Here is a 14,246-nt window from a genome sequence, read left to right as displayed (position 1 = left end):
GTCCTTGGAATGGGAAGTTGGAAACCATGTCAAGACGGGTTCTCATTGAAGGGGAAGGGAACCACAACGTCAAGACACCATCCAAGAACCGCCATTCTCACAACTTTGTTCATACTAAAACGGTTTGGGTAAGAAAACTTGACTTGTGTTAACTTGTTTATTAGTTTTAGTTTTTGGGTTTCTGTATGTTTTTTTTTTTTTTTTTTTTTTTTGAGTCATTTTGTGTGTACATGTTCGTTTTATGTCTTGCTTTGTTTAGAAAAAAAAAATGAAAAAAAAAAACCGAAAAATATTTTCGTAGTATGGTTTTGCAAGCTTGAAATTTATGAGTAGTCCTTGGTGCATATTGGAATTGATGAGAATATCCATTACATGCTAATATGTGTGTACTTTCTGTGATCATTACTCATTTCGGAGTGTGTTTTCTTTGATTAGTATGTCTCATTCTGTACACACTCTTGGATTAGCAAATGTTAGAGTCTTCCGCCTTAGTGATCTTTTTTCTCTATGGACTTTTGGCATGGTATCTTTTGTTTTTCTAGAGGAATTGACCGATACTAGCATATCTTGGGTGATGTGAAGTCTCTTACCCACCTTCCATCTTTTGCATCTCCACGGTTTTACCCCTCTACGCTTTGCAGTCCAGCCATGAGGAAAATGCTACCTCAGAGTCACCAACCAGGCTATCCTTATTATATCCATGCTTCTCTGGTTCGGTTTCCATACTCTAGAGTGTGTCAACCGCCCATGAGTGTGTAAAGAAAGAAAAAAAAATGTGACAAAGAAAGAAAAGAGTGTGCAAAAGAAAGAAAAAATATGTGAAAAAGAAAGAAAAAATGTGCAAAAGAAAGAAAAACAAATGTGCACAAGAGGGAAAAAAAAAAAAGGATCCATTGATTGAGGGGGAGCCTCCGCTATTACTCAACAAATACCCATTGATTCCTAATGGTTTGACTTTCCTTAGTTGTGCTTAGATTCTCTAGTCAGAGGTCACACACTTTTTTCATGGGATCTATGCTTTTCATATAATGCATCACTTTCTTTTATGAGGAATCTTCTAGAGGCTATGCACATTGTATTTTCAAGTAATTATGCTTCTTGGATAATCTTGTGTGTTTTAAGATCCAAGTCTGAAATTCTTTGTTTGCTCCACCATACTATTTTTTGTCGTTTTTCTTCTTGTTCATTGTTGTTAGTGAGGGGGAGTTTGGTTTATAATTGCAAGAGTTTGTTAGCATGAACACTTTGTTTTGTTTGGTACGGGAGATTGGCATTAGTTGGTTTGCATGTTGCTTAACATTGGCTTCTTTATTGTTTGAGTTTCCTTTGTCAATTTGTGACAAATAGGGGGAGATTGTTTCGTCGAGTGCATGTGTCTTAGTATTCATCTATTCATGCTACATGTTCTTAAAAGCTCCAAGTCACATCTATTCATGTTTTCCATCTCATGCTTCAAGATAATCTAGCCATATGTTTATTTCTTTTTCATATACTCTTGTGGGACTAATAGTTGTTTTGGAGATTGTGGCACTAATAGTTGTTTTGTAGATCATGATTTTGAGAAAGAAGTTTGCGTTTGTTGGCTGTAATGGGTTGGGGTGATTAGGATTTTATTTGTTAGGTGTGTTTTGTCACGGCATTGCCAAAAGGGGAGATTGTTAGGCTTTTATTCTTGCCAATCCCGTTTAACAAAACTCCTTTCAGTTGTATTTGTTTTTGCACTTTTATTTCAGTGAGGCTATGAGTTTATTAGATGTGAATCCAACCCGAATCGTGCCTTGCAGAGAAGTTTGTGGTGTTTAATTCTTTCAAGATTGCCACTTTGCTGATTATGACGGGGATCGAGCTGCCCAGTCAGCTCGCGGGGGTCCAGGGGACATTCTCCCGCTCAAGCGGAGAATGCTGGGTTTCAGAAGTTTGTTTTTCTGCAAAAATACTGGATGTTGTTTTTTCCCACTCGAGCGGAACTTTTCGCGCTCGGGCGTAGGTCTGCTTGAGCGGCCAATATGACACTTGACGGAGATCGCGGGACAGTTTTCTATAAATACGTGTTTCAGTCCAAATCTAGGATTACATCTCCAGATCTTCTTCTTGGGTTCTAGGGTTTATATCTGGGGATATTTTGCTAGTTTTCTTTGATGTTTTGATTGAGTATTCAACTCATGGTTTAAAGAGTATACATCAAAGGATTATTTGTTTGGTCTACACAAAAGAAAGAGTTGTTCTTCGGTGAATTCTGAAGAATTCGAGCCTGAAGCTTTGCTGGATTCTGGAGTGGCTCATCGTCAAGACAATTCCAAGGTAAAGACGGGGTTGGAAGAGGCACATAGGGGTTGGTTCAATTCGGGCGTGGATTCACTAGTAATTGAGAGTATGCTTGTGTAATTCCTTTATGTCTTTTTAATGGATTGTTTTGTGGCTTTTGCCCGTGGTTTTTTATCACAATTGGAGGTGTCCAATTGTACTTTTTTCACGTAAAATCGTTGTGTCAATTTGTCTTGAATATTTGATTGGGATTGTTATATTCTGCTTAAAATTGATGCATAATCACAAATCAACATCTAGGGAATTTCTACATTTTTCACATCTATATACTGTGTGTTGCTCATTGTGTTTCTGCAGGTTAGTTCTTCACTGTTGTATAGAGTGGTTAGATTGTGTTGTGTGCAGATTGTGTGTTTGTTAGGGTTTCTAATGTTAGAAGTGTTTTGTCCGGGAATTGGCAAATTGGGAGACTTTTAGGTTCCTTGATTTGCAATTTTGCGAACAAAAACATTTGAGTTGTAATGTTGATTGGTTTAGTTTGCTTGGATTGGTTTTCTTTCAGAATCAACAATTTTAGTCTATCAATATTCATGGACTGCTCGAGCGATGGAGTTTGCGCTCAAGCGTTGAAATGAGCCATCTAGTATCTCAGTCTGATTTCTAAGATACTTAGAGGTTGCATTTACCGCTCGAGTGTGCATTCTTGCGCTCGAGCAAAGTGACAGGCTTGAAGTTTGCTAGTAACGCCTCTAGATAGAAGTTGCACTCGAGCAGTCCTCGGGACTATGGTCTCTTTAAACCGCCTCGGTTACACAATTGAAGGTTAACGCTTCCAGATTTCTCTCTAAATATTGAAGAACAATTGTTCTATCTTATTGAGAGTTGTTAGTGGATTTCTGTTGATGGATTGTTGATGATTGTCACACATCATGGAGTTGATTGAATACATTAAGAGACTTTGATTGAATCTACCTTTCATAGCGTTCAACCGGTGGACTGATTTTTGGATTCATGCTCAACAAGGTACAATCCTAGATGAAGAATGGGTGATGAAGATATTCTAGAGTCTCCAAGTGCTTGTGTGAATTCATAGGTGGTAAGCTCGATTAGATTTCTTGTAATCTTCATATTCTTTTCTTAATAGATTTGTTCACCCTTCTTGGGTCGTAATTTGTTTTCTTTTTAATCACAATTGGAATTGTTCAATTGTGGTATTTTTTCACGTTAAATCTTTGTGTCACATTTATTGATTGGTTAGAGATAATCTTAAGTCACTTTCGTATTGACTAGATGATTTAGATTATTGTCTAATTTAGAAATTGTCTTAAATTGATCATAATTAGTTCATAAATCATAAATCACATTGCATAGGGTTTTTCAGATTTGATTTTCTTTTTATAATAATAAATGATATACATAAAATATTATATAAAATGAATGATTGGAATGATTGGAATGATTGAGATGTGACACGTGGTGAGAATCTCATGAGTCCTAATATGACATGGAAATTTTGAATTTAGGAGAAGCCTAATCCATGGAACACAATTCTAATCTAATAGTGAATTGAAAATAATCCCTTCCCACCCATATATATTTAGAGCAAAACTATGAACTATGGAGTAGGAATTGTATCAGAAAACTGATGCATGATCTATTCTTTATATAGTTGAGTTTATATATGAAATTAATCTCAATCGTAAAATGTGATTTTTTTAATATTACCAAAAAGCAAAAGTTTGGACCTACAAAACATTCTTCATAACAAAAAATAATTTTTTTTAACAATTACCAATTGCTTCTACTTTTTTATATTCTAGAAAAATAAAAAACAATAAAAAAAAATATATATATAAAAGGTCAATAATCAAATCATACCTTATTTATTAAATTGGATAAATTGCAAACACACCTCCTAAGATTTGACTAAAATACGAATTATTTCTTGTGATTCTAAAAATTACATTCCGTCTCCTGAAGTTTTAAATTTTATAACAAATGTTCCTTTTGTTAATAACTTATTAAGTTAATTAACAATTTTTAATGATGTCAAATTTTATTTTAATTAATAATTCATATATAGTTTTATTATTGTATGAGAGAGCAGTTAAGAATTTTATTCTTCAGTTAATTTTATTACATAAAAAATTCCTACAATGGGGGTATTTGTAATTTTCGAAATCACAAGAGACAATTTATATTTTAAATAAATCAAGCAATGTTTTAAAAACCGGACCTGTGAATGAACTGGAAAAAGGATCGGGTGGACGGGTCACCAGTTTAACCGTCGAGTTAAACCGGAATCGAACAGTGACGTCATAAATATATTAAAATTATATTTAAATAAAAATACAAGTAATAAAATTATAAATTAAATAATCTATAATATTTCTCTTAATACTTTTTTTACTAAAAAATGTAAAAATATATTTTAAAATATTATTAATTTTAATTTTGGAAGAAGAAATCAAATATTTAATATTCTCTCCATATGATTTTAATTCAAATAATTTGATTGAAAGAAGAGCAAAAATTTTGGAGGGATATCAAAATTTTAAGTTTCTCTCCAATAAATTTGATTGAATCCCACATAGATTTTTTGAGTTTTTTTAGAAAAAAAAAAATTTCTTATAAATAGGTAGAGGATTTTACAATAATTTCAAGTTCTCAATGGGATTCCTCTCAAGAGGAGACCCTTGAAAGAGAGTTTCCAATTAAAATTTTCTTCTAATATATATATATATATATAAAAGAAATAAAGAAAGAATAAAAATAAAATAAAAACAAAAACAAAAGTTTGATTTTATTGACCTGGTGAACTGTCACCGGTTCAGCGATTCAACCGCCGGTTTTCCCGATTCTCTCAAAATAAGCTGGTTTTTCACTTTGAATGGTTTAGTGGGTGTATTCGGACCGGAACCCCGACCGGTCGATGATTCAACCGGTCGAACCAATCGGTCCGGTCCGATTTTTAAAACCTTGAAATCGAGAGGTATATTTTTAATTTACCCATATAAATTACAAGACAAATGTGCCTATCATATCATTCTAATCAAATATTCTATATTAAAATTTCATAAAGTTGAAATATAATAGTACTCATTTAATCAAATCTGGCATCCAAATTCCAATCAAGTATGGCATCCAAGTTTAGACTAGCAGTTCACAACCAAACATTTCCTGTTTTGGCTCTCTACCATTTGCAACATCTTGATTCTTGAAGATAATCTTTGTGTTTTTGCTTTGTTTGAATAGAGTTATACGTACTGATTGATATATCAATTATTGTATTAATGGATGATGTAGTATAATTTTAGAGATTTTAAATTTTTGTAGTTTTTATAATAGGTGGGGTCCATAATTTTAAAGTGACATGTCATAACATATGTTGTTACATTAACTGATATATCAATTGATATGTGTAGTATCATTGTACATGCTTTTCTTAATTTACTTTCATCTTGGCACCTAGTTGAATCATTTTTTTAAAGGGGAAATGTGGGTGTTGATTTCCAACCACACAACTAAAAGGGGAACTCAACTGGACAATACGGACAGAATAGATTAAGCCCAACAACCTATAGCAAGAAGATGAGAATCCGGTGGTAGTTCGTCCACTCGGGGGTACTCCGACGATCAAGTCAGTAATCAATATCTCTCAAAGATAGCAAATTGTGCTTAAACTCATAAGAAAGAACTTATCTTCGACCCACGAGGGTGCCTTACTTTTATAACCTGCAGTGACCTGATCCCGTTGGAAGCCTCACTTCAGTGGACTCAGGCTCAATGCTCATCCTGGACTCTCAACTAGATAGGAACAAACTCTCTAAGAGCTTTATCCTTATTTAAACTAGAACTCTCTTTCGTCTAGGATTCTTGTCCCTTATCCGCTTATCTCGCATTTTGACATCTCCATAGATAACCTCGGCTTAGCCGAGATCATTTCGGCAACATGACCAGGCCATGTGGCACCTCGGTTGACACTTCGGCATCACCTTAGCCACGTGTTGCCATTCACAAAATACTTCTATTACCTCGGCAACCTGAGGTAATGGAACCTACATTGTTTAACCACACTACATGTCAGCTAAAAATTCATTCTTCTTTTTGATCGAGATTATGACTCGTCGGTTTCATATAACAAGGACTTAGCTGTCTACTTTACCAAGGATCAGGTATCACGAACCAAGTTTTCTAAGAATTTCCTCCGAGGTTACTACCCATTATTTCAAGGATTTCAAGGGTTCTAACTGTGCAAGAGCTGTCACGCGCAGTCTTTTTAATTCGTTTCCTCCATGTGTCGCCCTATCACTGGCTCGTACCTAGCACGCGCCATCAAATCACATCGATTTTGCCCATGCTACCTGACAAGCACGTCGTCCAAGGAAAAATTATGGTTTGCCGACTTTTCATATTTTTAACAAAATTCCCTCTCTCTCTCTCTCTCTCTCTCTCCCCGTCTCTTCACTTTTGTTCATTCAATCGCTCTCTACTTTCAAGCTTTTTTTCTCTAAATTCGCCATTTTCAAAACCTTCGAAGCTCTATAACCGTGCTCCGTTCAACATCTTCGACGAACTTTTCATAATCTACTTCCAATCATTCTTGTCGTCTGACTCTGGCGATCTTCACCCTGGCGTTCGCTTCCTTGGTTTCAATCAGTAAGTGTCTAATTTCTTTTTTTAAAATTTTCATCTCATAGTGTTCTTGAGTATGATACTATCATGAATTGTTTGTATATCTCTTGCTGATCGAATCCCTCTGTAGCTTGCTTTTTGTGCTCCTTTCGAATATGAGTAACCCTACAGTTCAGACTCATGTGGTTCTGAATCTGATTGCACAAGTGCAATGTAAAATAGATAAACACAAATGAGTCCAAAACCTGCAATTCTTTTAGAAAATCGATTTTGAATCAAAACACTAAAAATGGACTGCTTTGCCAAATTACAGAGTCACCACCTAAATATTTTTGAGAAATTTAGGAAACCCGAGACTCGTGCCGAAGGTCATTTATCCGTCATCACCAAAGTGTCTCAGCTCGGGAACTTAGGTACAAGAGGGGAATGTATGATTTGAGCACCCCACTCGCCCAATCAAAGATCGGCCTCTACAAATCATGATGCGAATCTTATGTATATTATATGCTCTTGTTCCGATTTATTAGGCTAATTTACTATGTGTTGCACACAAGTATAGACTAACTTACAAAATTTGAAACGCTTTGATCTTATGTTTGTTTTGAAAGGTGTTTGAACATGTACCACTTGAAAAAGTGATCTCATATGTATACTTATCAAATTATCCCAATTTAAGAAATTACCCTTCATCCAAAGGCATTGAAACAGGCATATCATTTAAGCACTTAGCCTCATGGTATTATACTTGATATGGAACCAATCACACACATGCGATGTGCTAAAGCAATAAGTGCTCACCTAGTACTCCGAGGCAAGCCAAACAAAGGAAAAGAATTAGAAAATATGCATGCCCCTAACTAATGGAATATGACTAATGCAACACATGCAATATTTAATTTAAATGGGCTTGGCTACTAACATGGCATGTGAATCAATTTAATAACATGTGGTTTCAGTACGTTTTCAAAGAAGTAATAAATAAAAATGTGAGTTAGAATGATGAGCCAACCTTTTATGCATGCAAGACACATGGATGCAAAGCATGAAAAATGCTAAACGAAATATGATGTACTACACTATCCATCATAAGCGGGTAAATAAAAGAGAGAAAGAACGGGAGTTGGAAGACATACACAAATTATTAAACATTTGCCCTCGCACAAGAGGGCCCGAATAAATGTTCTAACTAATTACTATGAATTAATTAATTATTACAATACCCAAAATAAATAAATCAACTATTCTAACTAATTATTTACAAGTTAGAACCAATTAAGCAATTATAACAAAAAATTTAATAAACTAAGCTATTTCAAGTGCGAAGGAACTACACTTAATTAATTACAAGATACTAATTACCTCTTAGTCCAATTTTATTACCTCTTTTAATTACCTTTCCATTCATTAGTCATTTTAGTCCAATAATGAAGATTAAGTCCGCTAATGGAGAGAAGTGTCAAACAAAGGGTTGTTTTGGGCATGAGATAGATGTCATGCCTTTGGTAATGAACCTCCAGAGAGATTAAAGCATTAAGTATAAGGATCTCTATCTCAAGCATTAAACAATACTTATTTGAAACAACTCTTAAAGCAATGAAAAGCCAAGAAAAGAGGGAGAGTGCAGAGATGATTAGAGGTGAACACAAGTATGGAAAAGTTAAAATAAATGCTATAAACTAAAATAGGTTGGTGTTTAATGCCTAAAACACCAAACCTATGAGGACCATTACACTACAAGCCTGCTATTCAAAGCATAAATGAAACTAACACATAAAAACAGTCCTAAATTAGGCTAAAATAGTGCTGGAATTAAGGTAAAAATAGCTTAAAAAGCAAGCTAAAATAATGGAGCGATTAAGCTAGCAAACAAGCCAAAAGAGGGGTGGCTAACCCCTCTATTTTTGAGACTTCAAAATAGCATTTAGCTTCTAAAAACCTCTGAAAATCAGTGGGAAAAAGTTAAATAAATGATGGGAAACACAAGGGTAAAAGCTTAGGAAATAAGGTTCATAGAAGGGTAATTAATCCTTCTACCTTTAATATCTTTTAACCACAAGTTTCAGCCCATAACTACAGTTGAAAAATAGCCCAAAAATAGTAAGAAAATATAATAAACAAGCAAAGGAAAGAAGCTAGAAGTATACCTCTTAAAGAGGAATAACCCCTTGGAGTTATAAACCACTAATTTCTCACCCTCAAGAGCTAATATGCAAGCTCAATAACCTCAACAAAGAACCCTTAAAATTTGGTTTAGGAAGTCTAGGTGAGGTGTGTGTAGGTTGCAAGGAAGAGAGAGATATTTTTTCCAAGAATTTTGCTTCACTAAAATTTTTCTAACCTAATTTTATGAGAAGGGGTCAAGTATATATAGAAAAACATGTTACTCCCTTGGAAATATCAACATAGAAACTGCTAGCAAAAATATCTGTTTTTACTGACACAAGTGGTCGGCCGACCGGCCACAAAGGGGATGGTCGTACACTCATTTGTGGCCTGCAGGCCTCTAGGTGGTCAGGCTTGGAAAAAAATCATTTTAGGCCAAAAATGGTGCAAGGTTTGCAAGTTTCTGAGGCTCAAAATCGAGGCTTCTTGCTAAGAAAATCGAGCTTTTGACAATCGTATAAATTCAGTATTGGGTGATCAATCGGTGGCGCCCAAGTTTTAGGGGCGGTCAAAAATGGGGTGTCTACACTCTCATTTATCCCCTAATTCTGGTTACCATGTCTTAAACATTGCACATCCATTCTTGTCCTGCTTTATGTTGTATTCTTGAACGTGCTTCACTGTCTGTTCCTATACTTCTAGAGTGTCAGTAGTATTGCTTGTGGTTGTTGCATATTGCCTCACACACACCTACTCAATGTTCATGAATTTTGTTGCTCTGTATATGCATATCTGTTTTCTTGAATGCCTGGTTCTGTTCTTGTGATATTTGTATTTTCCACTGTTTTCTTCTTGATTTTGAATCATGTTTCGTTTTTGTTTTTCTTGCTTGTTTTCAAATCTTTGCCAGATCTTTGCATTTGGTACCTATTTCTATAGTGTTAGGTTTGGGATTTGCTTAGAATTCTTTACAATTTAGGAAAATTGAAACAAAATCCTCTCCTTGATCTTCAAAAACCCTCACCCTAGTGCTCTCTAGGGTTTAGCTGAGGTCTTTAAACCCACCTTAACCACTTTTCTCTGAAATCCAGCACAATATACTAGCATAATTGATCTTCAGAAACCCTCACCCTAGTGCTCTCTAGGGTTGCCTACATATCCCTTTGCAAGGAATCAAACCAGCGTAGTTCAGGGGCAAAACACAAAATAATGCAACAGTTGAGAATACAAACAAGCATACCACTCGAAAAGAGAAGAAGAAGATTCAATGCAATGCAACAATTGTCATAAATAACAAGAAACAATCTCAACTACGCTTTCACATACAAGAAACAAACCCAACTACACCCCCATACATAATGGTTAACAAACTAAACTACCGTATAGAGTCGTTAACAAGAAACAATCCTAATTACACTTCCGTGTAGAAAGGAACAAAATAACCCTAACTACACTACCGCGTAGAGGAGTACAAGAATGAACCAAGCTACACTTCCACGTAGTGTGAAACAAGGGCAACCAGACTACAATACCGTGTAGCACCGTAATCCTAACTACACTTTCCTATGGAAAGGAGAACAAAACAACCCAAACTACACTATCGTGTAGAAAAGCAATCCTAACTACACTTCTACGTAGAGAGGATAACAAAAACAACGTAAACCACACTACCGTGTAGAGAGGTAATCCTAACTACACTTTCCCGTAGCGAGGAACAAAACAAACCAAGCCATACTACTATATGGCGAGATAATCCTAACTACACTTCTGCGTAGAGAGGACAAGAACAAACCAAGCCACACTTCCGCATGGCATGGTAAAGGAAAAACCAAGCCACACTACCGCGTAGTGAGGTAATCCTAACTACACTTCCGCATAGAGAGGACAAGAGCAAAACAAGCCACACTTTCGCGTGGCGAGGTAAAGAACAAACCAACCCACACTATCACGTGGCGAGGTTAAAAAACAAACCAAGCCACGCTTCCACGTGGTGAGGTAAAAGACAAACCAAGCCACACTATTGCATGGCGAGGTTAAAGAACAAACCAAGCCACACTTCCGTGTTGCGAGGTGAAGGACAAACCAAGCCACACTACCGCGTAGCAAGGCTAAAGAACAAACCAAGCCACACTTGCGCGTGGCGAGGTTAAAAAACAAACTAAGCCACACTACCGTGCAACGAGGTTAAAGGGAGGGAACCCAAATCATACACTCATGACAAGGGTGGACACCACAACGCACATGAATACGACATAATGCGACGTAATTAAAAATCAGTATGTTGACAATGCATGTTCTATGCAACATAAGATGTAACGCAAGTTCTATGCAAACAGAAAAAGTATATGAGTTACGATACAATGCGCACATGCAACATAAGAGGTATATGAGAATGCATCTTCAATGCAAAAGATATATGAATTGAAAAAGGCGGACAAAAGTGATGCTCGACAACGACCTCTAACTTACCACTCGGAGGCTCTGCAAAATGCTCAAAAAGGGTACAACTTGATCATATTTGAAATCGGGGCACATTCATGCACTGGAGACACAACGGGATTCGGAACGATGCAACTGAAACATAAGTTTGAGATCCTCGGAAACCAAATCCACTTCAAGTACCTCAATCCTTCTTCCTAGACCCAAAACTGGACCTCTCATATACTGATTGGATAAAAGGGCAACAAAAACCAGCCTGAGACCACAAATGGGGCCGGCCGGCCACAGATGGGTGTACGGCTGGCCAACAAATGGACGGCCGGCTACTTGTGGCAAATTTGGGGGCAAAATGGTATTTTTGGCTCGGGTCTTTATAAAACACACACAACTGAAAATCCTCTCCCTCTCCCTCTAGGTGTTCTCTCTTTAGATTTGTTCTTTGTACATGTTTTCTAATGCCCCACGCAAACTTTATTCATAAAACCTCTTTGGTCCTCCACACTTTTAACCAATCAGATTTCGTTTTCATTGATTTTTTGGGTTTTCATCCCTTTGGGCTCATTTTCCTCCGATTTTTCTTGGGTTCTGCGAGTTTTTCTAGGTTTTGACTTTTTCTTCCATTTTCTCTCTCTTAGGGTTGACTTTTTTCAAGTTTTCCCGCATTTTCCTCATTTCTTTATTTTTCACTACTTTTCACCCACTTTCTAGATGGCAGATGATGTCCCACATAATGGTGCCCCTCTCGAGGTACCTATGCTTCCACCTATATCCGAGATAGAGGAGCCAGCAGTTGCCGAGTCTGGTGGGGCGGCGGAGGATATCGATGTTGATTCTGAGATCGAGGCAGAGGTAGTCTTTCCACCAGGGCTAGATCCCGAGTTGCTGCCACTGAGGCTGAGTCCATTTGATCCTGCCACTTACCACCCACAGACGCACACTATGGCGCCCGACGACAAACTGTGGTTTGAAGATTTTGTCGGTGGCGTGCCGGAGGATGTTTTGCTGAATGAGTGGACCTCCCACATTTCTCACAGCACTTCTGAGGTACAAACTTTACTTTCATGCACTTTTATCTAACTATGTTTTAGCCATTTCATCACTGCCTTTCATCTAACTCATTATTTCCTTGTCACTGGAGAACTCTCGCTCCTAAAGAGGTTACGAGACGGTGACGGCCAGGGACTGGTATCACGAACTCCCCGCTCAAGTCCGTGACCTTGTCAACGAGGTAGGCTTTGGCCTATTTTGCACCGAGCTCTCACACCACATGGCCAGCCGAGTCTTACTCAAAGATTTGGTGGAGAGGTGGTGGGATACCACCAACTCCTTTCACATCTTTTCCACCGGGGAGATGACAATGGCCCCCTATGATTTCTCAATGATCGCCGACTTGGAAGTAGGGGGTGATCTGATCCCATTTGATATGGATATGGGCCAGTAGGAGGCGGCTTGGATATACTTGCTTGAAGCGAGCCCACCTCTAGACAAACCAGCTATGATCAGATACAGCTGGTTCCTCAAGCACTTTCGCAGGAGTCAGCTCAAGACTGAGGAAAAGGTAGAGTAATACACCCAAGGCTTCTTGATATACCTTCTCGGTACCACCTTGTTTGCGAACGGGTGGAATACCATGGGCTTGTATCTGTTGAGCACTTTTGTGACCTTTTCTCGAGTCTGGTTTTATGACTGGGGTGGAGCTAGCCTTGCCACCCTCTATGGCTACATGAGCTCCGTTTCCCACATGAGGGGGAACAAGGTTGGAGGCTGTTGGAGAGCTTCAGAGGTACGCACTGTACTTTCATTTTCTATTTGATTCTTATGCTTTCCACTTTGCATTGCTTTACATCTGTCCATGCATTGGTGCTTTCTACTTTGCACTTTTGATTTTTATCACTGGTCACATATTGTGCCTTTTGCTTTGCACTTTGTGTTTACTATCTGTTCGCACATATGAACTCACGCTTTATCTATACCTTATAGCTTTGGGTCTATGCTTATTTCTCAGCCCTCGCCTCAGTGTCGGTAAATGAGGTAGCACCAGTCGTGCCCTATACATGGCAATATGACGGCAGATGCTGGCACCAGTGCCGCGATGACATGACATTCACTTATTTTCACTGATATTTTGACACGGTGGTGGCTTGTAAGGTAATTCGAAACTTACAGCCATTTCTTTTTTATTTCTATTACTATTGTTCTGATTCATACTCTGACAACTGACAACAACTAACAACTTGTAAATTCTCTGTTTATAGGTCACGTGGCAGCCATAGGCGATGATGCCAGCCGAAGTCAGGGACCAGTACGTTGGGGCTTGGGCTACTTCCTGGTACCGAATCTTGCTGGAGGGCCTATTTTGCTGGGCTTGGTTTCTGGGTGAGCGTTTCGTACGCCAGACCATGGGCCTACTTGCCCTAGTCGTTCCTGCTCCACCTCCAGTGTCGATGAGATCAGTCAATAGCCTCCCAGTTGAGGCAATTATTCAATTCATGGCGGGGCAGCCCGTGGACTACTTCCGGCGAGACATAGACTATATAGCCTTCATCAGGACTCTCCTCATACCACCCTTGACTGGAGTTCGTGCTGGTAATACTGCAGGTGCCCCATTTGCCGGAGAGACTACCCAGAAGGTTGAGGTTGATGTTGGAGAGGCTCCTCCTATTGTGCATGCAACCAGTTGGCCAGCAATTCCTACCGCGATTCTTTGCTGGCTACCGAGCGGGAAGGTCTATCAGATCCCGATAGAGCCGCCGGAGGCGGGGCACGAGTATGTCAGAGCCCTAGGCGCACCTCAGGTATGGACC

General features: G+C 38.1%; 1 pseudogene; it reads left to right on the top strand.

Moving 5' to 3' along the window:
* LOC114290862 (heat shock cognate 70 kDa protein 2-like) overlaps positions 1–13,715 on the top strand; it is a 39,782-nt pseudogene extending 26,067 nt beyond the window's left edge.
* The last annotated feature ends 531 nt before the right edge of the window (positions 13,716–14,246 follow it).

The sequence above is a fragment of the Camellia sinensis genome, chromosome 14, assembly GCF_055761805.1.
Source record: "Camellia sinensis isolate YWXY chromosome 14, ASM5576180v1, whole genome shotgun sequence".
Taxonomy (NCBI): domain Eukaryota; kingdom Viridiplantae; phylum Streptophyta; class Magnoliopsida; order Ericales; family Theaceae; genus Camellia; species Camellia sinensis.
The sequence above is the reverse complement of the archived record's forward strand: the minus strand, read 5'-3'. Positions and strand labels throughout refer to the sequence as shown.